Source organism: Stenella coeruleoalba, assembly GCF_951394435.1.
Source record: "Stenella coeruleoalba genome assembly, chromosome: 19".
Taxonomy (NCBI): Eukaryota; Metazoa; Chordata; class Mammalia; order Artiodactyla; family Delphinidae; genus Stenella; species Stenella coeruleoalba.
In genome coordinates, this window is record NC_137165.1 from 22,480,025 (window position 1) to 22,506,905 (window position 26,881).

Consider the following 26,881-nt stretch of genomic DNA (forward strand, 5'->3'; position numbering starts at 1 on the left):
GTGACCGGACAAGGGTTGGATTTCAGGGCTCACCCTGCTCCCGGCCTCCCCCCTCCCCTTCTTCCCTCAACTCTGGAGGCATCTGAAGAGATTCTTGCGGGCACTTTTCAATCGTATTTTCCACAAAGGTGAGTGGGCGCCGGCGTGGGTTCAGGGGATGTGGGCCTGTCCCCTTTCTTCTATCCCTGCCTTGATTCTCAGCCCCTCAGGAACCCAGGCCCTGACCCATCTCGCCTTTCCCCACAGACAAGCAAGCCAGCTGTGTAGGCAGCCATCGCATGTGCATGCGCTGCTCCGTGGATCCCAAGAACCTGTGCTCAAGAGTTTCTTCCCGCTTCTGCCATCGCCCAAGCTTCCTGCTCGGGCAGGCAAACCACCTTGACTACTGCCTGCAGCGGGGCCCGGTGGGGGCGGAGCCGGCGGCCCCCGCCGCGGGCGAGTAAAGGAGAAGGCGGGCGGAGCGGGAGGCAAAAAGCCTACAGCACCCGGTATTCCCAGGCGGTCTCCCATCCAAGTACTAACCAGGCCCGACCCTGCTTAGCTTCCGAGATCAGACGAGATCGGGCGCGTTCAGGGTGGTATGGCCGTAGACGGGGGCGGGGGCCGCGGGCTGCCTCTTGAGGGCCAGTTTCGCTGGCGCTGGCGCCTGAACGCCAGCCTGGCGGCCGGCCCGCCCCGGCAGGGCCCCCTGGCCCGCCCAGGCAGGGGGAACGGAGGTCTCGGGTATCGGGCGGCGGCGGAGGGTTTGGCGACCACCTCCCAGCCCAGGGCGGCCGTGACCCAGCAAACCCTTCGGCGCTTGGCGCCCCGCCCAAGATCCCGCACGTCGCCCACAGGGACGTGGCCCCGGAGGCTTCAGGGCCCGGGGCCCGCGGTCCCTTGGGCATCGGCCCTGCCCGCCCACGCGGCGCTAGGCGCAGCCCGGCCGCAGCCCGGGCCGGCCCTCCTGCCCGACAGCAGCTGGCCCGAAGCCACTGGGAGCCACCATTGAGTCGCCACGGCCCCTCAGCCCCGGCAAGGCCACCCCTGCCCCACACCCCCCGCCGAGCTCAGGACCCCGCTCCTGGTGGCCGGCAGGCCCGGGATAGCGGCCCCTGCCCTCGATCCCGCTCCCGCACCCGGCCGCGGTGACACGCCAGAGGGGCGGGGTGGTGGTGGGGCTTTTGTCGGAGGGAGCTGTGGAGGGACACTCCGGCACACAGGTGGCGGCGCCGGGACTGGGCGCCGGTGGGGGCGGCCAGGTGCAGGTCGAGGGGCTCGTGGGCCGAAAGGACGGCAACTGGGCCCGCGGCGGAGTCTGGGTCTGGAGGGCTCTGAGCCTCCATCCGCTCTGGTTCCTCGGGGCTACCGGCCCGAAGCCTGGTAGCGCGACACCCCACCGGCCCACAGACGTAGCCTCCCCAGCTGTGCTCACAGCGAGTCCAACCGCAGCCTGCACCCCTCCACGGGACACTTGGATTACTCCCGCGATCCCCACGAGGTGCGGCACCCGGCGGCCGCATGGGCTGAGATCCTGCCCTTGCGGCGCCCTGTGGCCACCTCCGCCTCCCTCACGGTACTGGCCGAGGCCTCGGACCAGCGGGCCCCGGCTCCCAGCTCAGCGCTGCTCCTCCGCCCCTCTCACCTCCTGCCCGACGTCCAGGCTACCGAGCACCCTCCACCCCCGCCCACCTTCATGCCACTCAGCCGGAACCCAGGAGGCAATGCCAACTACCAGGTGTATGACAGTCTGGTGCTGAAGCGGCAACCGCAGGAGGGCCAAGCGCGGGCCAACTCGCTGCTACCTTCCACCTCGGCCTCCAGGCCCTCTCTGCACGGGAGCCAGACTGGGAAAATGAACTTACCAGCAGCAAATGGGGGCGGGGGCAGGGGCAGGGGGCGGCAGGGCATGGAGAGAGGAATAAAGAGCGCCAGAGTCCAGGAAACATTGGTGGTCTGTGGCTTGGAAGCGCCACTCCTTCTGCCAGCCTGGGTCCCTTTGCTTGGCTTCCTGCAGTAAGAAGCCAGTGTCCCCTTCTTGGCCTGAGGGTCCCTTTGGTTTAGTGGCCACAGTTCTGCCAGCAGGCCCCTCCTGGTCCTATACCATGCACTAAGTACATCTGCAGCTGCAGACTCCAAACCCCTGGTCTCTGGGCACCTCCTCTGTGTCTCAGCTGTCCCTGTCCACAGAGAGCCTCATACAAGAAGTTGCTTCCAAACTGGGAGGTTCCACATCTGGGCAGGTCCAGCTCCAGGCCCAGTGAAGGGCATGAAGAAGGCTGAGGCTCTGGACTCCAGCCAGGCCTTCAGCAGGCCTCTGAGGCCAAGGTCTTCCTAGTCTCAAGAGGGGCCAAGAGACGCAACGTGTCATTTGAACAAGTGAGTCAGCGGGCGGTGAGCGAATGAATGACCGCTCGAGGGGATGTATGCCGGCCACCGGGCCCTGTTTGACTGTCCAGGCTCAGCTTACCTGACCCTGGTTACCAGGGAATGCCACTCTGGGCCCTCCTTTTCATCCCCCTCCCTCACTGTGACCTCACCACCTGCCCCATTATGACCCAGTCTGGCTCCCAGTTAAAACTGGAGGGCAGGGGGCCCAGGCAGTCCTGGGACCGACGGCCATGGGTGAGCGAAACTACTACCGAGCCGAGCCGTTCACTGGCCCCATCCGCAGGAAATGCCAGGAGCAAGGATACTCAATTCTTCTGATCCCGGTCAGCTTCATCTTGCTCAACGTGGGGATCAACGTGGTGACTATGGTCAGGGCAGGATCTGTGCAGCGCGGTTGGGGGAGCCCTGGGGTCTTGAAGGGGCTGAGGTGGGAGGGCTGCTGGGGTGTGACCGGACAAGGGTTGGATTTCAGGGCTCACCCTGCTCCCGGCCTCCCCCCTCCCCTTCTTCCCTCAACTCTGGAGGCATCTGAAGAGATTCTTGCGGGCACTTTTCAATCGTATTTTCCACAAAGGTGAGTGGGCGCCGGCGTGGGTTCAGGGGATGTGGGCCTGTCCCCTTTCTTCTATCCCTGCCTTGATTCTCAGCCCCTCAGGAACCCAGGCCCTGACCCATCTCGCCTTTCCCCACAGACAAGCAAGCCAGCTGTGTAGGCAGCCATCGCATGTGCATGCGCTGCTCCGTGGATCCCAAGAACCTGTGCTCAAGAGTTTCTTCCCGCTTCTGCCATCGCCCAAGCTTCCTGCTCGGGCAGGCAAACCACCTTGACTACTGCCTGCAGCGGGGCCCGGTGGGGGCGGAGCCGGCGGCCCCCGCCGCGGGCGAGTAAAGGAGAAGGCGGGCGGAGCGGGAGGCAAAAAGCCTACAGCACCCGGTATTCCCAGGCGGTCTCCCATCCAAGTACTAACCAGGCCCGACCCTGCTTAGCTTCCGAGATCAGACGAGATCGGGCGCGTTCAGGGTGGTATGGCCGTAGACGGGGGCGGGGGCCGCGGGCTGCCTCTTGAGGGCCAGTTTCGCTGGCGCTGGCGCCTGAACGCCAGCCTGGCGGCCGGCCCGCCCCGGCAGGGCCCCCTGGCCCGCCCAGGCAGGGGGAACGGAGGTCTCGGGTATCGGGCGGCGGCGGAGGGTTTGGCGACCACCTCCCAGCCCAGGGCGGCCGTGACCCAGCAAACCCTTCGGCGCTTGGCGCCCCGCCCAAGATCCCGCACGTCGCCCACAGGGACGTGGCCCCGGAGGCTTCAGGGCCCGGGGCCCGCGGTCCCTTGGGCATCGGCCCTGCCCGCCCACGCGGCGCTAGGCGCAGCCCGGCCGCAGCCCGGGCCGGCCCTCCTGCCCGACAGCAGCTGGCCCGAAGCCACTGGGAGCCACCATTGAGTCGCCACGGCCCCTCAGCCCCGGCAAGGCCACCCCTGCCCCACACCCCCCGCCGAGCTCAGGACCCCGCTCCTGGTGGCCGGCAGGCCCGGGATAGCGGCCCCTGCCCTCGATCCCGCTCCCGCACCCGGCCGCGGTGACACGCCAGAGGGGCGGGGTGGTGGTGGGGCTTTTGTCGGAGGGAGCTGTGGAGGGACACTCCGGCACACAGGTGGCGGCGCCGGGACTGGGCGCCGGTGGGGGCGGCCAGGTGCAGGTCGAGGGGCTCGTGGGCCGAAAGGACGGCAACTGGGCCCGCGGCGGAGTCTGGGTCTGGAGGGCTCTGAGCCTCCATCCGCTCTGGTTCCTCGGGGCTACCGGCCCGAAGCCTGGTAGCGCGACACCCCACCGGCCCACAGACGTAGCCTCCCCAGCTGTGCTCACAGCGAGTCCAACCGCAGCCTGCACCCCTCCACGGGACACTTGGATTACTCCCGCGATCCCCACGAGGTGCGGCACCCGGCGGCCGCATGGGCTGAGATCCTGCCCTTGCGGCGCCCTGTGGCCACCTCCGCCTCCCTCACGGTACTGGCCGAGGCCTCGGACCAGCGGGCCCCGGCTCCCAGCTCAGCGCTGCTCCTCCGCCCCTCTCACCTCCTGCCCGACGTCCAGGCTACCGAGCACCCTCCACCCCCGCCCACCTTCATGCCACTCAGCCGGAACCCAGGAGGCAATGCCAACTACCAGGTGTATGACAGTCTGGTGCTGAAGCGGCAACCGCAGGAGGGCCAAGCGCGGGCCAACTCGCTGCTACCTTCCACCTCGGCCTCCAGGCCCTCTCTGCACGGGAGCCAGACTGGGAAAATGAACTTACCAGCAGCAAATGGGGGCGGGGGCAGGGGCAGGGGGCGGCAGGGCATGGAGAGAGGAATAAAGAGCGCCAGAGTCCAGGAAACATTGGTGGTCTGTGGCTTGGAAGCGCCACTCCTTCTGCCAGCCTGGGTCCCTTTGCTTGGCTTCCTGCAGTAAGAAGCCAGTGTCCCCTTCTTGGCCTGAGGGTCCCTTTGGTTTAGTGGCCACAGTTCTGCCAGCAGGCCCCTCCTGGTCCTATACCATGCACTAAGTACATCTGCAGCTGCAGACTCCAAACCCCTGGTCTCTGGGCACCTCCTCTGTGTCTCAGCTGTCCCTGTCCACAGAGAGCCTCATACAAGAAGTTGCTTCCAAACTGGGAGGTTCCACATCTGGGCAGGTCCAGCTCCAGGCCCAGTGAAGGGCATGAAGAAGGCTGAGGCTCTGGACTCCAGCCAGGCCTTCAGCAGGCCTCTGAGGCCAAGGTCTTCCTAGTCTCAAGAGGGGCCAAGAGACGCAACGTGTCATTTGAACAAGTGAGTCAGCGGGCGGTGAGCGAATGAATGACCGCTCGAGGGGATGTATGCCGGCCACCGGGCCCTGTTTGACTGTCCAGGCTCAGCTTACCTGACCCTGGTTACCAGGGAATGCCACTCTGGGCCCTCCTTTTCATCCCCCTCCCTCACTGTGACCTCACCACCTGCCCCATTATGACCCAGTCTGGCTCCCAGTTAAAACTGGAGGGCAGGGGGCCCAGGCAGTCCTGGGACCGACGGCCATGGGTGAGCGAAACTACTACCGAGCCGAGCCGTTCACTGGCCCCATCCGCAGGAAATGCCAGGAGCAAGGATACTCAATTCTTCTGATCCCGGTCAGCTTCATCTTGCTCAACGTGGGGATCAACGTGGTGACTATGGTCAGGGCAGGATCTGTGCAGCGCGGTTGGGGGAGCCCTGGGGTCTTGAAGGGGCTGAGGTGGGAGGGCTGCTGGGGTGTGACCGGACAAGGGTTGGATTTCAGGGCTCACCCTGCTCCCGGCCTCCCCCCTCCCCTTCTTCCCTCAACTCTGGAGGCATCTGAAGAGATTCTTGCGGGCACTTTTCAATCGTATTTTCCACAAAGGTGAGTGGGCGCCGGCGTGGGTTCAGGGGATGTGGGCCTGTCCCCTTTCTTCTATCCCTGCCTTGATTCTCAGCCCCTCAGGAACCCAGGCCCTGACCCATCTCGCCTTTCCCCACAGACAAGCAAGCCAGCTGTGTAGGCAGCCATCGCATGTGCATGCGCTGCTCCGTGGATCCCAAGAACCTGTGCTCAAGAGTTTCTTCCCGCTTCTGCCATCGCCCAAGCTTCCTGCTCGGGCAGGCAAACCACCTTGACTACTGCCTGCAGCGGGGCCCGGCGGGGGCGGAGCCGGCGGCCCCCGCCGCGGGCGAGTAAAGGAGAAGGCGGGCGGAGCGGGAGGCAAAAAGCCTACAGCACCCGGTATTCCCAGGCGGTCTCCCATCCAAGTACTAACCAGGCCCGACCCTGCTTAGCTTCCGAGATCAGACGAGATCGGGCGCGTTCAGGGTGGTATGGCCGTAGACGGGGGCGGGGGCCGCGGGCTGCCGCTTGAGGGCCAGTTTCGCTGGCGCTGGCGCCTGAACGCCAGCCTGGCGGCCGGCCCGCCGCGGCAGGCCCCCCTGGCCCGCCCAGGCAGGGGGAACGGAGGTCTCGGGTATCGGGCGGCGGCGGAGGGTTTGGCGACCACCTCCCAGCCCAGGGCGGCCGTGACCCAGCAAACCCTTCGGCGCTTGGCGCCCCGCCCAAGATCCCGCACGTCGCCCACAGGGACGTGGCCCCGGAGGCTTCAGGGCCCGGGGCCCGCGGTCCCTTGGGCATCGGCCCTGTCCGCCCACGCGGCGCTAGGCGCAGCCCGGCCGCAGCCCGGGCCGGCCCTCCTGCCCGACAGCAGCTGGCCCGAAGCCACTGGGAGCCACCATTGAGTCGCCACGGCCCCTCAGCCCCGGCAAGGCCACCCCTGCCCCACACCCCCCGCCGAGCTCAGGACCCCGCTCCTGGTGGCCGGCAGGCCCGGGATAGCGGCCCCTGCCCTCGATCCCGCTCCCGCACCCGGCCGCGGTGACACGCCAGAGGGGCGGGGTGGTGGTGGGGCTTTTGTCGGAGGGAGCTGTGGAGGGACACTCCGGCACACAGGTGGCGGCGCCGGGACTGGGCGCCGGTGGGGGCGGCCAGGTGCAGGTCGAGGGGCTCGTGGGCCGAAAGGACGGCAACTGGGCCCGCGGCGGAGTCTGGGTCTGGAGGGCTCTGAGCCTCCATCCGCTCTGGTTCCTCGGGGCTACCGGCCCGAAGCCTGGTAGCGCGACACCCCACCGGCCCACAGACGTAGCCTCCCCAGCTGTGCTCACAGCGAGTCCAACCGCAGCCTGCACCCCTCCACGGGACACTTGGATTACTCCCGCGATCCCCACGAGGTGCGGCACCCGGCGGCCGCATGGGCTGAGATCCTGCCCTTGCGGCGCCCTGTGGCCACCTCCGCCTCCCTCACGGTACTGGCCGAGGCCTCGGACCAGCGGGCCCCGGCTCCCAGCTCAGCGCTGCTCCTCCGCCCCTCTCACCTCCTGCCCGACGTCCAGGCTACCGAGCACCCTCCACCCCCGCCCACCTTCATGCCACTCAGCCGGAACCCAGGAGGCAATGCCAACTACCAGGTGTATGACAGTCTGGTGCTGAAGCGGCAACCGCAGGAGGGCCAAGCGCGGGCCAACTCGCTGCTACCTTCCACCTCGGCCTCCAGGCCCTCTCTGCACGGGAGCCAGACTGGGAAAATGAACTTACCAGCAGCAAATGGGGGCGGGGGCAGGGGCAGGGGGCGGCAGGGCATGGAGAGAGGAATAAAGAGCGCCAGAGTCCAGGAAACATTGGTGGTCTGTGGCTTGGAAGCGCCACTCCTTCTGCCAGCCTGGGTCCCTTTGCTTGGCTTCCTGCAGTAAGAAGCCAGTGTCCCCTTCTTGGCCTGAGGGTCCCTTTGGTTTAGTGGCCACAGTTCTGCCAGCAGGCCCCTCCTGGTCCTATACCATGCACTAAGTACATCTGCAGCTGCAGACTCCAAACCCCTGGTCTCTGGGCACCTCCTCTGTGTCTCAGCTGTCCCTGTCCACAGAGAGCCTCATACAAGAAGTTGCTTCCAAACTGGGAGGTTCCACATCTGGGCAGGTCCAGCTCCAGGCCCAGTGAAGGGCATGAAGAAGGCTGAGGCTCTGGACTCCAGCCAGGCCTTCAGCAGGCCTCTGAGGCCAAGGTCTTCCTAGTCTCAAGAGGGGCCAAGAGACGCAACGTGTCATTTGAACAAGTGAGTCAGCGGGCGGTGAGCGAATGAATGACCGCTCGAGGGGATGTATGCCGGCCACCGGGCCCTGTTTGACTGTCCAGGCTCAGCTTACCTGACCCTGGTTACCAGGGAATGCCACTCTGGGCCCTCCTTTTCATCCCCCTCCCTCACTGTGACCTCACCACCTGCCCCATTATGACCCAGTCTGGCTCCCAGTTAAAACTGGAGGGCAGGGGGCCCAGGCAGTCCTGGGACCGACGGCCATGGGTGAGCGAAACTACTACCGAGCCGAGCCGTTCACTGGCCCCATCCGCAGGAAATGCCAGGAGCAAGGATACTCAATTCTTCTGATCCCGGTCAGCTTCATCTTGCTCAACGTGGGGATCAACGTGGTGACTATGGTCAGGGCAGGATCTGTGCAGCGCGGTTGGGGGAGCCCTGGGGTCTTGAAGGGGCTGAGGTGGGAGGGCTGCTGGGGTGTGACCGGACAAGGGTTGGATTTCAGGGCTCACCCTGCTCCCGGCCTCCCCCCTCCCCTTCTTCCCTCAACTCTGGAGGCATCTGAAGAGATTCTTGCGGGCACTTTTCAATCGTATTTTCCACAAAGGTGAGTGGGCGCCGGCGTGGGTTCAGGGGATGTGGGCCTGTCCCCTTTCTTCTATCCCTGCCTTGATTCTCAGCCCCTCAGGAACCCAGGCCCTGACCCATCTCGCCTTTCCCCACAGACAAGCAAGCCAGCTGTGTAGGCAGCCATCGCATGTGCATGCGCTGCTCCGTGGATCCCAAGAACCTGTGCTCAAGAGTTTCTTCCCGCTTCTGCCATCGCCCAAGCTTCCTGCTCGGGCAGGCAAACCACCTTGACTACTGCCTGCAGCGGGGCCCGGCGGGGGCGGAGCCGGCGGCCCCCGCCGCGGGCGAGTAAAGGAGAAGGCGGGCGGAGCGGGAGGCAAAAAGCCTACAGCACCCGGTATTCCCAGGCGGTCTCCCATCCAAGTACTAACCAGGCCCGACCCTGCTTAGCTTCCGAGATCAGACGAGATCGGGCGCGTTCAGGGTGGTATGGCCGTAGACGGGGGCGGGGGCCGCGGACTGCCTCTTGAGGGCCAGTTTCGCTGGCGCTGGCGCCTGAACGCCAGCCTGGCGGCCGGCCCGCCGCGGCAGGCCCCCCTGGCCCGCCCAGGCAGGGGGAACGGAGGTCTCGGGTATCGGGCGGCGGCGGAGGGTTTGGCGACCACCTCCCAGCCCAGGGCGGCCATGACCCAGCAAACCCTTCGGCGCTTGGCGCCCCGCCCAAGATCCCGCACGTCGCCCACAGGGACGTGGCCCCGGAGGCTTCAGGGCCCGGGGCCCGCGGTCCCTTGGGCATCGGCCCTGCCCGCCCACGCGGCGCTAGGCGCAGCCCGGCCGCAGCCCGGGCCGGCCCTCCTGCCCGACAGCAGCTGGCCCGAAGCCACTGGGAGCCACCATTGAGTCGCCACGGCCCCTCAGCCCCGGCAAGGCCACCCCTGCCCCACACCCCCCGCCGAGCTCAGGACCCCGCTCCTGGTGGCCGGCAGGCCCGGGATAGCGGCCCCTGCCCTCGATCCCGCTCCCGCACCCGGCCGCGGTGACACGCCAGAGGGGCGGGGTGGTGGTGGGGCTTTTGTCGGAGGGAGCTGTGGAGGGACACTCCGGCACACAGGTGGCGGCGCCGGGACTGGGCGCCGGTGGGGGCGGCCAGGTGCAGGTCGAGGGGCTCGTGGGCCGAAAGGACGGCAACTGGGCCCGCGGCGGAGTCTGAGTCTGGAGGGCTCTGAGCCTCCATCCGCTCTGGTTCCTCGGGGCTACCGGCCCGAAGCCTGGTAGCGCGACACCCCACCGACCCACAGACGTAGCCTCCCCAGCTGTGCTCACAGCGAGTCCAACCGCAGCCTGCACCCCTCCACGGGACACTTGGATTACTCCCGCGATCCCCACGAGGTGCGGCACCCGGCGGCCGCATGGGCTGAGATCCTGCCCTTGCGGCGCCCTGTGGCCACCTCCGCCTCCCTCACGGTACTGGCCGAGGCCTCGCACCAGCGGGCCCCGGCTCCCAGCTCAGCGCTGCTCCTCCGCCCCTCTCACCTCCTGCCCGACGTCCAGGCTACCGAGCACCCTCCACCCCCGCCCACCTTCATGCCACTCAGCCGGAACCCAGGAGGCAATGCCAACTACCAGGTGTATGACAGTCTGGTGCTGAAGCAGCAACCGCAGGAGGGCCAAGCGCGGGCCAACTCGCTGCTACCTTCCACCTCGGCCTCCAGGCCCTCTCTGCACGGGAGCCAGACTGGGAAAATGAACTTACCAGCAGCAAATGGGGGCGGGGGCAGGGGCAGGGGGCGGCAGGGCATGGAGAGAGGAATAAAGAGCGCCAGAGTCCAGGAAACATTGGTGGTCTGTGGCTTGGAAGCGCCACTCCTTCTGCCAGCCTGGGTCCCTTTGCTTGGCTTCCTGCAGGAAGAAGCCAGTGTCCCCTTCTTGGCCTGAGGGTCCCTTTGGTTTAGTGGCCACAGTTCTGCCAGCAGGCCCCTCCTGGTCCTATACCATGCACTAAGTACATCTGCAGCTGCAGACTCCAAACCCCTGGTCTCTGGGCACCTCCTCTGTGTCTCAGCTGTCCCTGTCCACAGAGAGCCTCATACAAGAAGTTGCTTCCAAACTGGGAGGTTCCACATCTGGGCAGGTCCAGCTCCAGGCCCAGTGAAGGGCATGAAGAAGGCTGAGGCTCTGGACTCCAGCCAGGCCTTCAGCAGGCCTCTGAGGCCAAGGTCTTCCTAGTCTCAAGAGGGGCCAAGAGACGCAACGTGTCATTTGAACAAGTGAGTCAGCGGGCGGTGAGCGAATGAATGACCGCTCGAGGGGATGTATGCCGGCCACCGGGCCCTGTTTGACTGTCCAGGCTCAGCTTACCTGACCCTGGTTACCAGGGAATGCCACTCTGGGCCCTCCTTTTCATCCCCCTCCCTCACTGTGACCTCACCACCTGCCCCATTATGACCCAGTCTGGCTCCCAGTTAAAACTGGAGGGCAGGGGGCCCAGGCAGTCCTGGGACCGACGGCCATGGGTGAGCGAAACTACTACCGAGCCGAGCCGTTCACTGGCCCCATCCGCAGGAAATGCCAGGAGCAAGGATACTCAATTCTTCTGATCCCGGTCAGCTTCATCTTGCTCAACGTGGGGATCAACGTGGTGACTATGGTCAGGGCAGGATCTGTGCAGCGCGGTTGGGGGAGCCCTGGGGTCTTGAAGGGGCTGAGGTGGGAGGGCTGCTGGGGTGTGACCGGACAAGGGTTGGATTTCAGGGCTCACCCTGCTCCCGGCCTCCCCCCTCCCCTTCTTCCCTCAACTCTGGAGGCATCTGAAGAGATTCTTGCGGACACTTTTCAATCGTATTTTCCACAAAGGTGAGTGGGCGCCGGCGTGGGTTCAGGGGATGTGGGCCTGTCCCCTTTCTTCTATCCCTGCCTTGATTCTCAGCCCCTCAGGAACCCAGGCCCTGACCCATCTCGCCTTTCCCCACAGACAAGCAAGCCAGCTGTGTAGGCAGCCATCGCATGTGCATGCGCTGCTCCGTGGATCCCAAGAACCTGTGCTCAAGAGTTTCTTCCCGCTTCTGCCATCGCCCAAGCTTCCTGCTCGGGCAGGCAAACCACCTTGACTACTGCCTGCAGCGGGGCCCGGCGGGGGCGGAGCCGGCGGCCCCCGCCGCGGGCGAGTAAAGGAGAAGGCGGGCGGAGCGGGAGGCAAAAAGCCTACAGCACCCGGTATTCCCAGGCGGTCTCCCATCCAAGTACTAACCAGGCCCGACCCTGCTTAGCTTCCGAGATCAGACGAGATCGGGCGCGTTCAGGGTGGTATGGCCGTAGACGGGGGCGGGGGCCGCGGGCTGCCTCTTGAGGGCCAGTTTCGCTGGCGCTGGCGCCTGAACGCCAGCCTGGCGGCCGGCCCGCCCCGGCAGGGCCCCCTGGCCCGCCCAGGCAGGGGGAACGGAGGTCTCGGGTATCGGGCGGCGGCGGAGGGTTTGGCGACCACCTCCCAGCCCAGGGCGGCCGTGACCCAGCAAACCCTTCGGCGCTTGGCGCCCCGCCCAAGATCCCGCACGTCGCCCACAGGGACGTGGCCCCGGAGGCTTCAGGGCCCGGGGCCCGCGGTCCCTTGGGCATCGGCCCTGCCCGCCCACGCGGCGCTAGGCGCAGCCCGGCCGCAGCCCGGGCCGGCCCTCCTGCCCGACAGCAGCTGGCCCGAAGCCACTGGGAGCCACCATTGAGTCGCCACGGCCCCTCAGCCCCGGCAAGGCCACCCCTGCCCCACACCCCCCGCCGAGCTCAGGACCCCGCTCCTGGTGGCCGGCAGGCCCGGGATAGCGGCCCCTGCCCTCGATCCCGCTCCCGCACCCGGCCGCGGTGACACGCCAGAGGGGCGGGGTGGTGGTGGGGCTTTTGTCGGAGGGAGCTGTGGAGGGACACTCCGGCACACAGGTGGCGGCGCCGGGACTGGGCGCCGGTGGGGGCGGCCAGGTGCAGGTCGAGGGGCTCGTGGGCCGAAAGGACGGCAACTGGGCCCGCGGCGGAGTCTGGGTCTGGAGGGCTCTGAGCCTCCATCCGCTCTGGTTCCTCGGGGCTACCGGCCCGAAGCCTGGTAGCGCGACACCCCACCGGCCCACAGACGTAGCCTCCCCAGCTGTGCTCACAGCGAGTCCAACCGCAGCCTGCACCCCTCCACGGGACACTTGGATTACTCCCGCGATCCCCACGAGGTGCGGCACCCGGCGGCCGCATGGGCTGAGATCCTGCCCTTGCGGCGCCCTGTGGCCACCTCCGCCTCCCTCACGGTACTGGCCGAGGCCTCGGACCAGCGGGCCCCGGCTCCCAGCTCAGCGCTGCTCCTCCGCCCCTCTCACCTCCTGCCCGACGTCCAGGCTACCGAGCACCCTCCACCCCCGCCCACCTTCATGCCACTCAGCCGGAACCCAGGAGGCAATGCCAACTACCAGGTGTATGACAGTCTGGTGCTGAAGCGGCAACCGCAGGAGGGCCAAGCGCGGGCCAACTCGCTGCTACCTTCCACCTCGGCCTCCAGGCCCTCTCTGCACGGGAGCCAGACTGGGAAAATGAACTTACCAGCAGCAAATGGGGGCGGGGGCAGGGGCAGGGGGCGGCAGGGCATGGAGAGAGGAATAAAGAGCGCCAGAGTCCAGGAAACATTGGTGGTCTGTGGCTTGGAAGCGCCACTCCTTCTGCCAGCCTGGGTCCCTTTGCTTGGCTTCCTGCAGTAAGAAGCCAGTGTCCCCTTCTTGGCCTGAGGGTCCCTTTGGTTTAGTGGCCACAGTTCTGCCAGCAGGCCCCTCCTGGTCCTATACCATGCACTAAGTACATCTGCAGCTGCAGACTCCAAACCCCTGGTCTCTGGGCACCTCCTCTGTGTCTCAGCTGTCCCTGTCCACAGAGAGCCTCATACAAGAAGTTGCTTCCAAACTGGGAGGTTCCACATCTGGGCAGGTCCAGCTCCAGGCCCAGTGAAGGGCATGAAGAAGGCTGAGGCTCTGGACTCCAGCCAGGCCTTCAGCAGGCCTCTGAGGCCAAGGTCTTCCTAGTCTCAAGAGGGGCCAAGAGACGCAACGTGTCATTTGAACAAGTGAGTCAGCGGGCGGTGAGCGAATGAATGACCGCTCGAGGGGATGTATGCCGGCCACCGGGCCCTGTTTGACTGTCCAGGCTCAGCTTACCTGACCCTGGTTACCAGGGAATGCCACTCTGGGCCCTCCTTTTCATCCCCCTCCCTCACTGTGACCTCACCACCTGCCCCATTATGACCCAGTCTGGCTCCCAGTTAAAACTGGAGGGCAGGGGGCCCAGGCAGTCCTGGGACCGACGGCCATGGGTGAGCGAAACTACTACCGAGCCGAGCCGTTCACTGGCCCCATCCGCAGGAAATGCCAGGAGCAAGGATACTCAATTCTTCTGATCCCGGTCAGCTTCATCTTGCTCAACGTGGGGATCAACGTGGTGACTATGGTCAGGGCAGGATCTGTGCAGCGCGGTTGGGGGAGCCCTGGGGTCTTGAAGGGGCTGAGGTGGGAGGGCTGCTGGGGTGTGACCGGACAAGGGTTGGATTTCAGGGCTCACCCTGCTCCCGGCCTCCCCCCTCCCCTTCTTCCCTCAACTCTGGAGGCATCTGAAGAGATTCTTGCGGGCACTTTTCAATCGTATTTTCCACAAAGGTGAGTGGGCGCCGGCGTGGGTTCAGGGGATGTGGGCCTGTCCCCTTTCTTCTATCCCTGCCTTGATTCTCAGCCCCTCAGGAACCCAGGCCCTGACCCATCTCGCCTTTCCCCACAGACAAGCAAGCCAGCTGTGTAGGCAGCCATCGCATGTGCATGCGCTGCTCCGTGGATCCCAAGAACCTGTGCTCAAGAGTTTCTTCCCGCTTCTGCCATCGCCCAAGCTTCCTGCTCGGGCAGGCAAACCACCTTGACTACTGCCTGCAGCGGGGCCCGGCGGGGGCGGAGCCGGCGGCCCCCGCCGCGGGCGAGTAAAGGAGAAGGCGGGCGGAGCGGGAGGCAAAAAGCCTACAGCACCCGGTATTCCCAGGCGGTCTCCCATCCAAGTACTAACCAGGCCCGACCCTGCTTAGCTTCCGAGATCAGACGAGATCGGGCGCGTTCAGGGTGGTATGGCCGTAGACGGGGGCGGGGGCCGCGGGCTGCCTCTTGAGGGCCAGTTTCGCTGGCGCTGGCGCCTGAACGCCAGCCTGGCGGCCGGCCCGCCCCGGCAGGGCCCCCTGGCCCGCCCAGGCAGGGGGAACGGAGGTCTCGGGTATCGGGCGGCGGCGGAGGGTTTGGCGACCACCTCCCAGCCCAGGGCGGCCGTGACCCAGCAAACCCTTCGGCGCTTGGCGCCCCGCCCAAGATCCCGCACGTCGCCCACAGGGACGTGGCCCCGGAGGCTTCAGGGCCCGGGGCCCGCGGTCCCTTGGGCATCGGCCCTGCCCGCCCACGCGGCGCTAGGCGCAGCCCGGCCGCAGCCCGGGCCGGCCCTCCTGCCCGACAGCAGCTGGCCCGAAGCCACTGGGAGCCACCATTGAGTCGCCACGGCCCCTCAGCCCCGGCAAGGCCACCCCTGCCCCACACCCCCCGCCGAGCTCAGGACCCCGCTCCTGGTGGCCGGCAGGCCCGGGATAGCGGCCCCTGCCCTCGATCCCGCTCCCGCACCCGGCCGCGGTGACACGCCAGAGGGGCGGGGTGGTGGTGGGGCTTTTGTCGGAGGGAGCTGTGGAGGGACACTCCGGCACACAGGTGGCGGCGCCGGGACTGGGCGCCGGTGGGGGCGGCCAGGTGCAGGTCGAGGGGCTCGTGGGCCGAAAGGACGGCAACTGGGCCCGCGGCGGAGTCTGGGTCTGGAGGGCTCTGAGCCTCCATCCGCTCTGGTTCCTCGGGGCTACCGGCCCGAAGCCTGGTAGCGCGACACCCCACCGGCCCACAGACGTAGCCTCCCCAGCTGTGCTCACAGCGAGTCCAACCGCAGCCTGCACCCCTCCACGGGACACTTGGATTACTCCCGCGATCCCCACGAGGTGCGGCACCCGGCGGCCGCATGGGCTGAGATCCTGCCCTTGCGGCGCCCTGTGGCCACCTCCGCCTCCCTCACGGTACTGGCCGAGGCCTCGGACCAGCGGGCCCCGGCTCCCAGCTCAGCGCTGCTCCTCCGCCCCTCTCACCTCCTGCCCGACGTCCAGGCTACCGAGCACCCTCCACCCCCGCCCACCTTCATGCCACTCAGCCGGAACCCAGGAGGCAATGCCAACTACCAGGTGTATGACAGTCTGGTGCTGAAGCGGCAACCGCAGGAGGGCCAAGCGCGGGCCAACTCGCTGCTACCTTCCACCTCGGCCTCCAGGCCCTCTCTGCACGGGAGCCAGACTGGGAAAATGAACTTACCAGCAGCAAATGGGGGCGGGGGCAGGGGCAGGGGGCGGCAGGGCATGGAGAGAGGAATAAAGAGCGCCAGAGTCCAGGAAACATTGGTGGTCTGTGGCTTGGAAGCGCCACTCCTTCTGCCAGCCTGGGTCCCTTTGCTTGGCTTCCTGCAGGAAGAAGCCAGTGTCCCCTTCTTGGCCTGAGGGTCCCTTTGGTTTAGTGGCCACAGTTCTGCCAGCAGGCCCCTCCTGGTCCTATACCATGCACTAAGTACATCTGCAGCTGCAGACTCCAAACCCCTGGTCTCTGGGCACCTCCTCTGTGTCTCAGCTGTCCCTGTCCACAGAGAGCCTCATACAAGAAGTTGCTTCCAAACTGGGAGGTTCCACATCTGGGCAGGTCCAGCTCCAGGCCCAGTGAAGGGCATGAAGAAGGCTGAGGCTCTGGACTCCAGCCAGGCCTTCAGCAGGCCTCTGAGGCCAAGGTCTTCCTAGTCTCAAGAGGGGCCAAGAGACGCAACGTGTCATTTGAACAAGTGAGTCAGCGGGCGGTGAGCGAATGAATGACCGCTCGAGGGGATGTATGCCGGCCACCGGGCCCTGTTTGACTGTCCAGGCTCAGCTTACCTGACCCTGGTTACCAGGGAATGCCACTCTGGGCCCTCCTTTTCATCCCCCTCCCTCACTGTGACCTCACCACCTGCCCCATTATGACCCAGTCTGGCTCCCAGTTAAAACTGGAGGGCAGGGGGCCCAGGCAGTCCTGGGACCGACGGCCATGGGTGAGCGAAACTACTACCGAGCCGAGCCGTTCACTGGCCCCATCCGCAGGAAATGCCAGGAGCAAGGATACTCAATTCTTCTGATCCCGGTCAGCTTCATCTTGCTCAACGTGGGGATCAACGTGGTGACTATGGTCAGGGCAGGATCTGTGCAGCGCGGTTGGGGGAGCCCTGGGGTCTTGAAGGGGCTGAGGTGGGAGGGCTGCTGGGGTGTGACCGGACAAGGGTTGGATTTCAGGGCTCACCCTGCTCCCGGCCTCCCCCCTCCCCTTCTTCCCTCAACTCTGGAGGCATCTGAAGAGATTCTTGCGGGCACTTTTCAATCGTATTTTCCACAAAGGTGAGTGGGCGCCGGCGTGGGTTCAGGGGATGTGGGCCTGTCCCCTTTCTTCTATCCCTGCCTTGATTCTCAGCCCCTCAGGAACCCAGGCCCTGACCCATCTCGCCTTTCCCCACAGACAAGCAAGCCAGCTGTGTAGGCAGCCATCGCATGTGCATGCGCTGCTCCGTGGATCCCAAGAACCTGTGCTCAAGAGTTTCTTCCCGCTTCTGCCATCGCCCAAGCTTCCTGCTCGGGCAGGCAAACCACCTTGACTACTGCCTGCAGCGGGGCCCGGCGGGGGCGGAGCCGGCGGCCCCCGCCGCGGGCGAGTAAAGGAGAAGGCGGGCGGAGCGGGAGGCAAAAAGCCTACAGCACCCGGTATTCCCAGGCGGTCTCCCATCCAAGTACTAACCAGGCCCGACCCTGCTTAGCTTCCGAGATCAGACGAGATCGGGCGCGTTCAGGGTGGTATGGCCGTAGACGGGGGCGGGGGCCGCGGGCTGCCTCTTGAGGGCCAGTTTCGCTGGCGCTGGCGCCTGAACGCCAGCCTGGCGGCCGGCCCGCCCCGGCAGGACCCCTGGCCCGCCCAGGCAGGGGGAACGGAGGTCTCGGGTATCGGGCGGCGGCGGAGGGTTTGGCGACCACCTCCCAGCCCAGGGCGGCCGTGACCCAGCAAACCCTTCGGCGCTTGGCGCCCCGCCCAAGATCCCGCACGTCGCCCACAGGGACGTGGCCCCGGAGGCTTCAGGGCCCGGGGCCCGCGGTCCCTTGGGCATCGGCCCTGCCCGCCCACGCGGCGCTAGGCGCAGCCCGGCCGCAGCCCGGGCCGGCCCTCCTGCCCGACAGCAGCTGGCCCGAAGCCACTGGGAGCCACCATTGAGTCGCCACGGCCCCTCAGCCCCGGCAAGGCCACCCCTGCCCCACACCCCCCGCCGAGCTCAGGACCCCGCTCCTGGTGGCCGGCAGGCCCGGGATAGCGGCCCCTGCCCTCGATCCCGCTCCCGCACCCGGCCGCGGTGACACGCCAGAGGGGCGGGGTGGTGGTGGGGCTTTTGTCGGAGGGAGCTGTGGAGGGACACTCCGGCACACAGGTGGCGGCGCCGGGACTGGGCGCCGGTGGGGGCGGCCAGGTGCAGGTCGAGGGGCTCGTGGGCCGAAAGGACGGCAACTGGGCCCGCGGCGGAGTCTGGGTCTGGAGGGCTCTGAGCCTCCATCCGCTCTGGTTCCTCGGGGCTACCGGCCCGAAGCCTGGTAGCGCGACACCCCACCGGCCCACAGACGTAGCCTCCCCAGCTGTGCTCACAGCGAGTCCAACCGCAGCCTGCACCCCTCCACGGGACACTTGGATTACTCCCGCGATCCCCACGAGGTGCGGCACCCGGCGGCCGCATGGGCTGAGATCCTGCCCTTGCGGCGCCCTGTGGCCACCTCCGCCTCCCTCACGGTACTGGCCGAGGCCTCGGACCAGCGGGCCCCGGCTCCCAGCTCAGCGCTGCTCCTCCGCCCCTCTCACCTCCTGCCCGACGTCCAGGCTACCGAGCACCCTCCACCCCCGCCCACCTTCATGCCACTCAGCCGGAACCCAGGAGGCAATGCCAACTACCAGGTGTATGACAGTCTGGTGCTGAAGCGGCAACCGCAGGAGGGCCAAGCGCGGGCCAACTCGCTGCTACCTTCCACCTCGGCCTCCAGGCCCTCTCTGCACGGGAGCCAGACTGGGAAAATGAACTTACCAGCAGCAAATGGGGGCGGGGGCAGGGGCAGGGGGCGGCAGGGCATGGAGAGAGGAATAAAGAGCGCCAGAGTCCAGGAAACATTGGTGGTCTGTGGCTTGGAAGCGCCACTCCTTCTGCCAGCCTGGGTCCCTTTGCTTGGCTTCCTGCAGGAAGAAGCCAGTGTCCCCTTCTTGGCCTGAGGGTCCCTTTGGTTTAGTGGCCACAGTTCTGCCAGCAGGCCCCTCCTGGTCCTATACCATGCACTAAGTACATCTGCAGCTGCAGACTCCAAACCCCTGGTCTCTGGGCACCTCCTCTGTGTCTCAGCTGTCCCTGTCCACAGAGAGCCTCATACAAGAAGTTGCTTCCAAACTGGGAGGTTCCACATCTGGGCAGGTCCAGCTCCAGGCCCAGTGAAGGGCATGAAGAAGGCTGAGGCTCTGGACTCCAGCCAGGCCTTCAGCAGGCCTCTGAGGCCAAGGTCTTCCTAGTCTCAAGAGGGGCCAAGAGACGCAACGTGTCATTTGAACAAGTGAGTCAGCGGGCGGTGAGCGAATGAATGACCGCTCGAGGGGATGTATGCCGGCCACCGGGCCCTGTTTGACTGTCCAGGCTCAGCTTACCTGACCCTGGTTACCAGGGAATGCCACTCTGGGCCCTCCTTTTCATCCCCCTCCCTCACTGTGACCTCACCACCTGCCCCATTATGACCCAGTCTGGCTCCCAGTTAAAACTGGAGGGCAGGGGGCCCAGGCAGTCCTGGGACCGACGGCCATGGGTGAGCGAAACTACTACCGAGCCGAGCCGTTCACTGGCCCCATCCGCAGGAAATGCCAGGAGCAAGGATACTCAATTCTTCTGATCCCGGTCAGCTTCATCTTGCTCAACGTGGGGATCAACGTGGTGACTATGGTCAGGGCAGGATCTGTGCAGCGCGGTTGGGGGAGCCCTGGGGTCTTGAAGGGGCTGAGGTGGGAGGGCTGCTGGGGTGTGACCGGACAAGGGTTGGATTTCAGGGCTCACCCTGCTCCCGGCCTCCCCCCTCCCCTTCTTCCCTCAACTCTGGAGGCATCTGAAGAGATTCTTGCGGGCACTTTTCAATCGTATTTTCCACAAAGGTGAGTGGGCGCCGGCGTGGGTTCAGGGGATGTGGGCCTGTCCCCTTTCTTCTATCCCTGCCTTGATTCTCAGCCCCTCAGGAACCCAGGCCCTGACCCATCTCGCCTTTCCCCACAGACAAGCAAGCCAGCTGTGTAGGCAGCCATCGCATGTGCATGCGCTGCTCCGTGGATCCCAAGAACCTGTGCTCAAGAGTTTCTTCCCGCTTCTGCCATCGCCCAAGCTTCCTGCTCGGGCAGGCAAACCACCTTGACTACTGCCTGCAGCGGGGCCCGGCGGGGGCGGAGCCGGCGGCCCCCGCCGCGGGCGAGTAAAGGAGAAGGCGGGCGGAGCGGGAGGCAAAAAGCCTACAGCACCCGGTATTCCCAGGCGGTCTCCCATCCAAGTACTAACCAGGCCCGACCCTGCTTAGCTTCCGAGATCAGACGAGATCGGGCGCGTTCAGGGTGGTATGGCCGTAGACGGGGGCGGGGGCCGCGGGCTGCCTCTTGAGGGCCAGTTTCGCTGGCGCTGGCGCCTGAACGCCAGCCTGGCGGCCGGCCCGCCCCGGCAGGACCCCTGGCCCGCCCAGGCAGGGGGAACGGAGGTCTCGGGTATCGGGCGGCGGCGGAGGGTTTGGCGACCACCTCCCAGCCCAGGGCGGCCGTGACCCAGCAAACCCTTCGGCGCTTGGCGCCCCGCCCAAGATCCCGCACGTCGCCCACAGGGACGTGGCCCCGGAGGCTTCAGGGCCCGGGGCCCGCGGTCCCTTGGGCATCGGCCCTGCCCGCCCACGCGGCGCTAGGCGCAGCCCGGCCGCAGCCCGGGCCGGCCCTCCTGCCCGACAGCAGCTGGCCCGAAGCCACTGGGAGCCACCATTGAGTCGCCACGGCCCCTCAGCCCCGGCAAGGCCACCCCTGCCCCACACCCCCCGCCGAGCTCAGGATCCCGCTCCTGGTGGCCGGCAGGCCCGGGATAGCGGCCCCTGCCCTCGATCCCGCTCCCGCACCCGGCCGCGGTGACACGCCAGAGGGGCGGGGTGGTGGTGGGGCTTTTGTCGGAGGGAGCTGTGGAGGGACACTCCGGCACACAGGTGGCGGCGCCGGGACTGGGCGCCGGTGGGGGCGGCCAGGTGCAGGTCGAGGGGCTCGTGGGCCGAAAGGACGGCAACTGGGCCCGCGGCGGAGTCTGGGTCTGGAGGGCTCTGAGCCTCCATCCGCTCTGGTTCCTCGGGGCTACCGGCCCGAAGCCTGGTAGCGCGACACCCCACCGGCCCACAGACGTAGCCTCCCCAGCTGTGCTCACAGCGAGTCCAACCGCAGCCTGCACCCCTCCACGGGACACTTGGATTACTCCCGCGATCCCCACGAGGTGCGGCACCCGGCGGCCGCATGGGCTGAGATCCTGCCCTTGCGGCGCCCTGTGGCCACCTCCGCCTCCCTCACGGTACTGGCCGAGGCCTCGGACCAGCGGGCCCCGGCTCCCAGCTCAGCGCTGCTCCTCCGCCCCTCTCACCTCCTGCCCGACGTCCAGGCTACCGAGCACCCTCCACCCCCGCCCACCTTCATGCCACTCAGCCGGAACCCAGGAGGCAATGCCAACTACCAGGTGTATGACAGTCTGGTGCTGAAGCGGCAACCGCAGGAGGGCCAAGCGCGGGCCAACTCGCTGCTACCTTCCACCTCGGCCTCCAGGCCCTCTCTGCACGGGAGCCAGACTGGGAAAATGAACTTACCAGCAGCAAATGGGGGCAGGGGCAGGGGCAGGGGGCGGCAGGGCATGGAGAGAGGAATAAAGAGCGCCAGAGTCCAGGAAACATTGGTGGTCTGTGGCTTGGAAGCGCCACTCCTTCTGCCAGCCTGGGTCCCTTTGCTTGGCTTCCTGCAGGAAGAAGCCAGTGTCCCCTTCTTGGCCTGAGGGTCCCTTTGGTTTAGTGGCCACAGTTCTGCCAGCAGGCCCCTCCTGGTCCTATACCATGCACTAAGTACATCTGCAGCTGCAGACTCCAAACCCCTGGTCTCTGGGCACCTCCTCTGTGTCTCAGCTGTCCCTGTCCACAGAGAGCCTCATACAAGAAGTTGCTTCCAAACTGGGAGGTTCCACATCTGGGCAGGTCCAGCTCCAGGCCCAGTGAAGGGCATGAAGAAGGCTGAGGCTCTGGACTCCAGCCAGGCCTTCAGCAGGCCTCTGAGGCCAAGGTCTTCCTAGTCTCAAGAGGGGCCAAGAGACGCAACGTGTCATTTGAACAAGTGAGTCAGCGGGCGGTGAGCGAATGAATGACCGCTCGAGGGGATGTATGCCGGCCACCGGGCCCTGTTTGACTGTCCAGGCTCAGCTTACCTGACCCTGGTTACCAGGGAATGCCACTCTGGGCCCTCCTTTTCATCCCCCTCCCTCACTGTGACCTCACCACCTGCCCCATTATGACCCAGTCTGGCTCCCAGTTAAAACTGGAGGGCAGGGGGCCCAGGCAGTCCTGGGACCGACGGCCATGGGTGAGCGAAACTACTACCGAGCCGAGCCGTTCACTGGCCCCATCCGCAGGAAATGCCAGGAGCAAGGATACTCAATTCTTCTGATCCCGGTCAGCTTCATCTTGCTCAACGTGGGGATCAACGTGGTGACTATGGTCAGGGCAGGATCTGTGCAGCGCGGTTGGGGGAGCCCTGGGGTCTTGAAGGGGCTGAGGTGGGAGGGCTGCTGGGGTGTGACCGGACAAGGGTTGGATTTCAGGGCTCACCCTGCTCCCGGCCTCCCCCCTCCCCTTCTTCCCTCAACTCTGGAGGCATCTGAAGAGATTCTTGCGGGCACTTTTCAATCGTATTTTCCACAAAGGTGAGTGGGCGCCGGCGTGGGTTCAGGGGATGTGGGCCTGTCCCCTTTCTTCTATCCCTGCCTTGATTCTCAGCCCCTCAGGAACCCAGGCCCTGACCCATCTCGCCTTTCCCCACAGACAAGCAAGCCAGCTGTGTAGGCAGCCATCGCATGTGCATGCGCTGCTCCGTGGATCCCAAGAACCTGTGCTCAAGAGTTTCTTCCCGCTTCTGCCATCGCCCAAGCTTCCTGCTCGGGCAGGCAAACCACCTTGACTACTGCCTGCAGCGGGGCCCGGCGGGGGCGGAGCCGGCGGCCCCCGCCGCGGGCGAGTAAAGGAGAAGGCGGGCGGAGCGGGAGGCAAAAAGCCTACAGCACCCGGTATTCCCAGGCGGTCTCCCATCCAAGTACTAACCAGGCCCGACCCTGCTTAGCTTCCGAGATCAGACGAGATCGGGCGCGTTCAGGGTGGTATGGCCGTAGACGGGGGCGGGGGCCGCGGGCTGCCTCTTGAGGGCCAGTTTCGCTGGCGCTGGCGCCTGAACGCCAGCCTGGCGGCCGGCCCGCCCCGGCAGGGCCCCCTGGCCCGCCCAGGCAGGGGGAACGGAGGTCTCGGGTATCGGGCGGCGGCGGAGGGTTTGGCGACCACCTCCCAGCCCAGGGCGGCCGTGACCCAGCAAACCCTTCGGCGCTTGGCGCCCCGCCCAAGATCCCGCACGTCGCCCACAGGGACGTGGCCCCGGAGGCTTCAGGGCCCGGGGCCCGCGGTCCCTTGGGCATCGGCCCTGCCCGCCCACGCGGCGCTAGGCGCAGCCCGGCCGCAGCCCGGGCCGGCCCTCCTGCCCGACAGCAGCTGGCCCGAAGCCACTGGGAGCCACCATTGAGTCGCCACGGCCCCTCAGCCCCGGCAAGGCCACCCCTGCCCCACACCCCCCGCCGAGCTCAGGACCCCGCTCCTGGTGGCCGGCAGGCCCGGGATAGCGGCCCCTGCCCTCGATCCCGCTCCCGCACCCGGCCGCGGTGACACGCCAGAGGGGCGGGGTGGTGGTGGGGCTTTTGTCGGAGGGAGCTGTGGAGGGACACTCCGGCACACAGGTGGCGGCGCCGGGACTGGGCGCCGGTGGGGGCGGCCAGGTGCAGGTCGAGGGGCTCGTGGGCCGAAAGGACGGCAACTGGGCCCGCGGCGGAGTCTGGGTCTGGAGGGCTCTGAGCCTCCATCCGCTCTGGTTCCTCGGGGCTACCGGCCCGAAGCCTGGTAGCGCGACACCCCACCGGCCCACAGACGTAGCCTCCCCAGCTGTGCTCACAGCGAGTCCAACCGCAGCCTGCACCCCTCCACGGGACACTTGGATTACTCCCGCGATCCCCACGAGGTGCGGCACCCGGCGGCCGCATGGGCTGAGATCCTGCCCTTGCGGCGCCCTGTGGCCACCTCCGCCTCCCTCACGGTACTGGCCGAGGCCTCGGACCAGCGGGCCCCGGCTCCCAGCTCAGCGCTGCTCCTCCGCCCCTCTCACCTCCTGCCCGACGTCCAGGCTACCGAGCACCCTCCACCCCCGCCCACCTTCATGCCACTCAGCCGGAACCCAGGAGGCAATGCCAACTACCAGGTGTATGACAGTCTGGTGCTGAAGCGGCAACCGCAGGAGGGCCAAGCGCGGGCCAACTCGCTGCTACCTTCCACCTCGGCCTCCAGGCCCTCTCTGCACGGGAGCCAGACTGGGAAAATGAACTTACCAGCAGCAAATGGGGGCGGGGGCAGGGGCAGGGGGCGGCAGGGCATGGAGAGAGGAATAAAGAGCGCCAGAGTCCAGGAAACATTGGTGGTCTGTGGCTTGGAAGCGCCACTCCTTCTGCCAGCCTGGGTCCCTTTGCTTGGCTTCCTGCAGTAAGAAGCCAGTGTCCCCTTCTTGGCCTGAGGGTCCCTTTGGTTTAGTGGCCACAGTTCTGCCAGCAGGCCCCTCCTGGTCCTATACCATGCACTAAGTACATCTGCAGCTGCAGACTCCAAACCCCTGGTCTCTGGGCACCTCCTCTGTGTCTCAGCTGTCCCTGTCCACAGAGAGCCTCATACAAGAAGTTGCTTCCAAACTGGGAGGTTCCACATCTGGGCAGGTCCAGCTCCAGGCCCAGTGAAGGGCATGAAGAAGGCTGAGGCTCTGGACTCCAGCCAGGCCTTCAGCAGGCCTCTGAGGCCAAGGTCTTCCTAGTCTCAAGAGGGGCCAAGAGACGCAACGTGTCATTTGAACAAGTGAGTCAGCGGGCGGTGAGCGAATGAATGACCGCTCGAGGGGATGTATGCCGGCCACCGGGCCCTGTTTGACTGTCCAGGCTCAGCTTACCTGACCCTGGTTACCAGGGAATGCCACTCTGGGCCCTCCTTTTCATCCCCCTCCCTCACTGTGACCTCACCACCTGCCCCATTATGACCCAGTCTGGCTCCCAGTTAAAACTGGAGGGCAGGGGGCCCAGGCAGTCCTGGGACCGACGGCCATGGGTGAGCGAAACTACTACCGAGCCGAGCCGTTCACTGGCCCCATCCGCAGGAAATGCCAGGAGCAAGGATACTCAATTCTTCTGATCCCGGTCAGCTTCATCTTGCTCAACGTGGGGATCAACGTGGTGACTATGGTCAGGGCAGGATCTGTGCAGCGCGGTTGGGGGAGCCCTGGGGTCTTGAAGGGGCTGAGGTGGGAGGGCTGCTGGGGTGTGACCGGACAAGGGTTGGATTTCAGGGCTCACCCTGCTCCCGGCCTCCCCCCTCCCCTTCTTCCCTCAACTCTGGAGGCATCTGAAGAGATTCTTGCGGGCACTTTTCAATCGTATTTTCCACAAAGGTGAGTGGGCGCCGGCGTGGGTTCAGGGGATGTGGGCCTGTCCCCTTTCTTCTATCCCTGCCTTGATTCTCAGCCCCTCAGGAACCCAGGCCCTGACCCATCTCGCCTTTCCCCACAGACAAGCAAGCCAGCTGTGTAGGCAGCCATCGCATGTGCATGCGCTGCTCCGTGGATCCCAAGAACCTGTGCTCAAGAGTTTCTTCCCGCTTCTGCCATCGCCCAAGCTTCCTGCTCGGGCAGGCAAACCACCTTGACTACTGCCTGCAGCGGGGCCCGGTGGGGGCGGAGCCGGCGGCCCCCGCCGCGGGCGAGTAAAGGAGAAGGCGGGCGGAGCGGGAGGCAAAAAGCCTACAGCACCCGGTATTCCCAGGCGGTCTCCCATCCAAGTACTAACCAGGCCCGACCCTGCTTAGCTTCCGAGATCAGACGAGATCGGGCGCGTTCAGGGTGGTATGGCCGTAGACGGGGGCGGGGGCCGCGGGCTGCCTCTTGAGGGCCAGTTTCGCTGGCGCTGGCGCCTGAACGCCAGCCTGGCGGCCGGCCCGCCCCGGCAGGGCCCCCTGGCCCGCCCAGGCAGGGGGAACGGAGGTCTCGGGTATCGGGCGGCGGCGGAGGGTTTGGCGACCACCTCCCAGCCCAGGGCGGCCGTGACCCAGCAAACCCTTCGGCGCTTGGCGCCCCGCCCAAGATCCCGCACGTCGCCCACAGGGACGTGGCCCCGGAGGCTTCAGGGCCCGGGGCCCGCGGTCCCTTGGGCATCGGCCCTGCCCGCCCACGCGGCGCTAGGCGCAGCCCGGCCGCAGCCCGGGCCGGCCCTCCTGCCCGACAGCAGCTGGCCCGAAGCCACTGGGAGCCACCATTGAGTCGCCACGGCCCCTCAGCCCCGGCAAGGCCACCCCTGCCCCACACCCCCCGCCGAGCTCAGGACCCCGCTCCTGGTGGCCGGCAGGCCCGGGATAGCGGCCCCTGCCCTCGATCCCGCTCCCGCACCCGGCCGCGGTGACACGCCAGAGGGGCGGGGTGGTGGTGGGGCTTTTGTCGGAGGGAGCTGTGGAGGGACACTCCGGCACACAGGTGGCGGCGCCGGGACTGGGCGCCGGTGGGGGCGGCCAGGTGCAGGTCGAGGGGCTCGTGGGCCGAAAGGACGGCAACTGGGCCCGCGGCGGAGTCTGGGTCTGGAGGGCTCTGAGCCTCCATCCGCTCTGGTTCCTCGGGGCTACCGGCCCGAAGCCTGGTAGCGCGACACCCCACCGGCCCACAGACGTAGCCTCCCCAGCTGTGCTCACAGCGAGTCCAACCGCAGCCTGCACCCCTCCACGGGACACTTGGATTACTCCCGCGATCCCCACGAGGTGCGGCACCCGGCGGCCGCATGGGCTGAGATCCTGCCCTTGCGGCGCCCTGTGGCCAC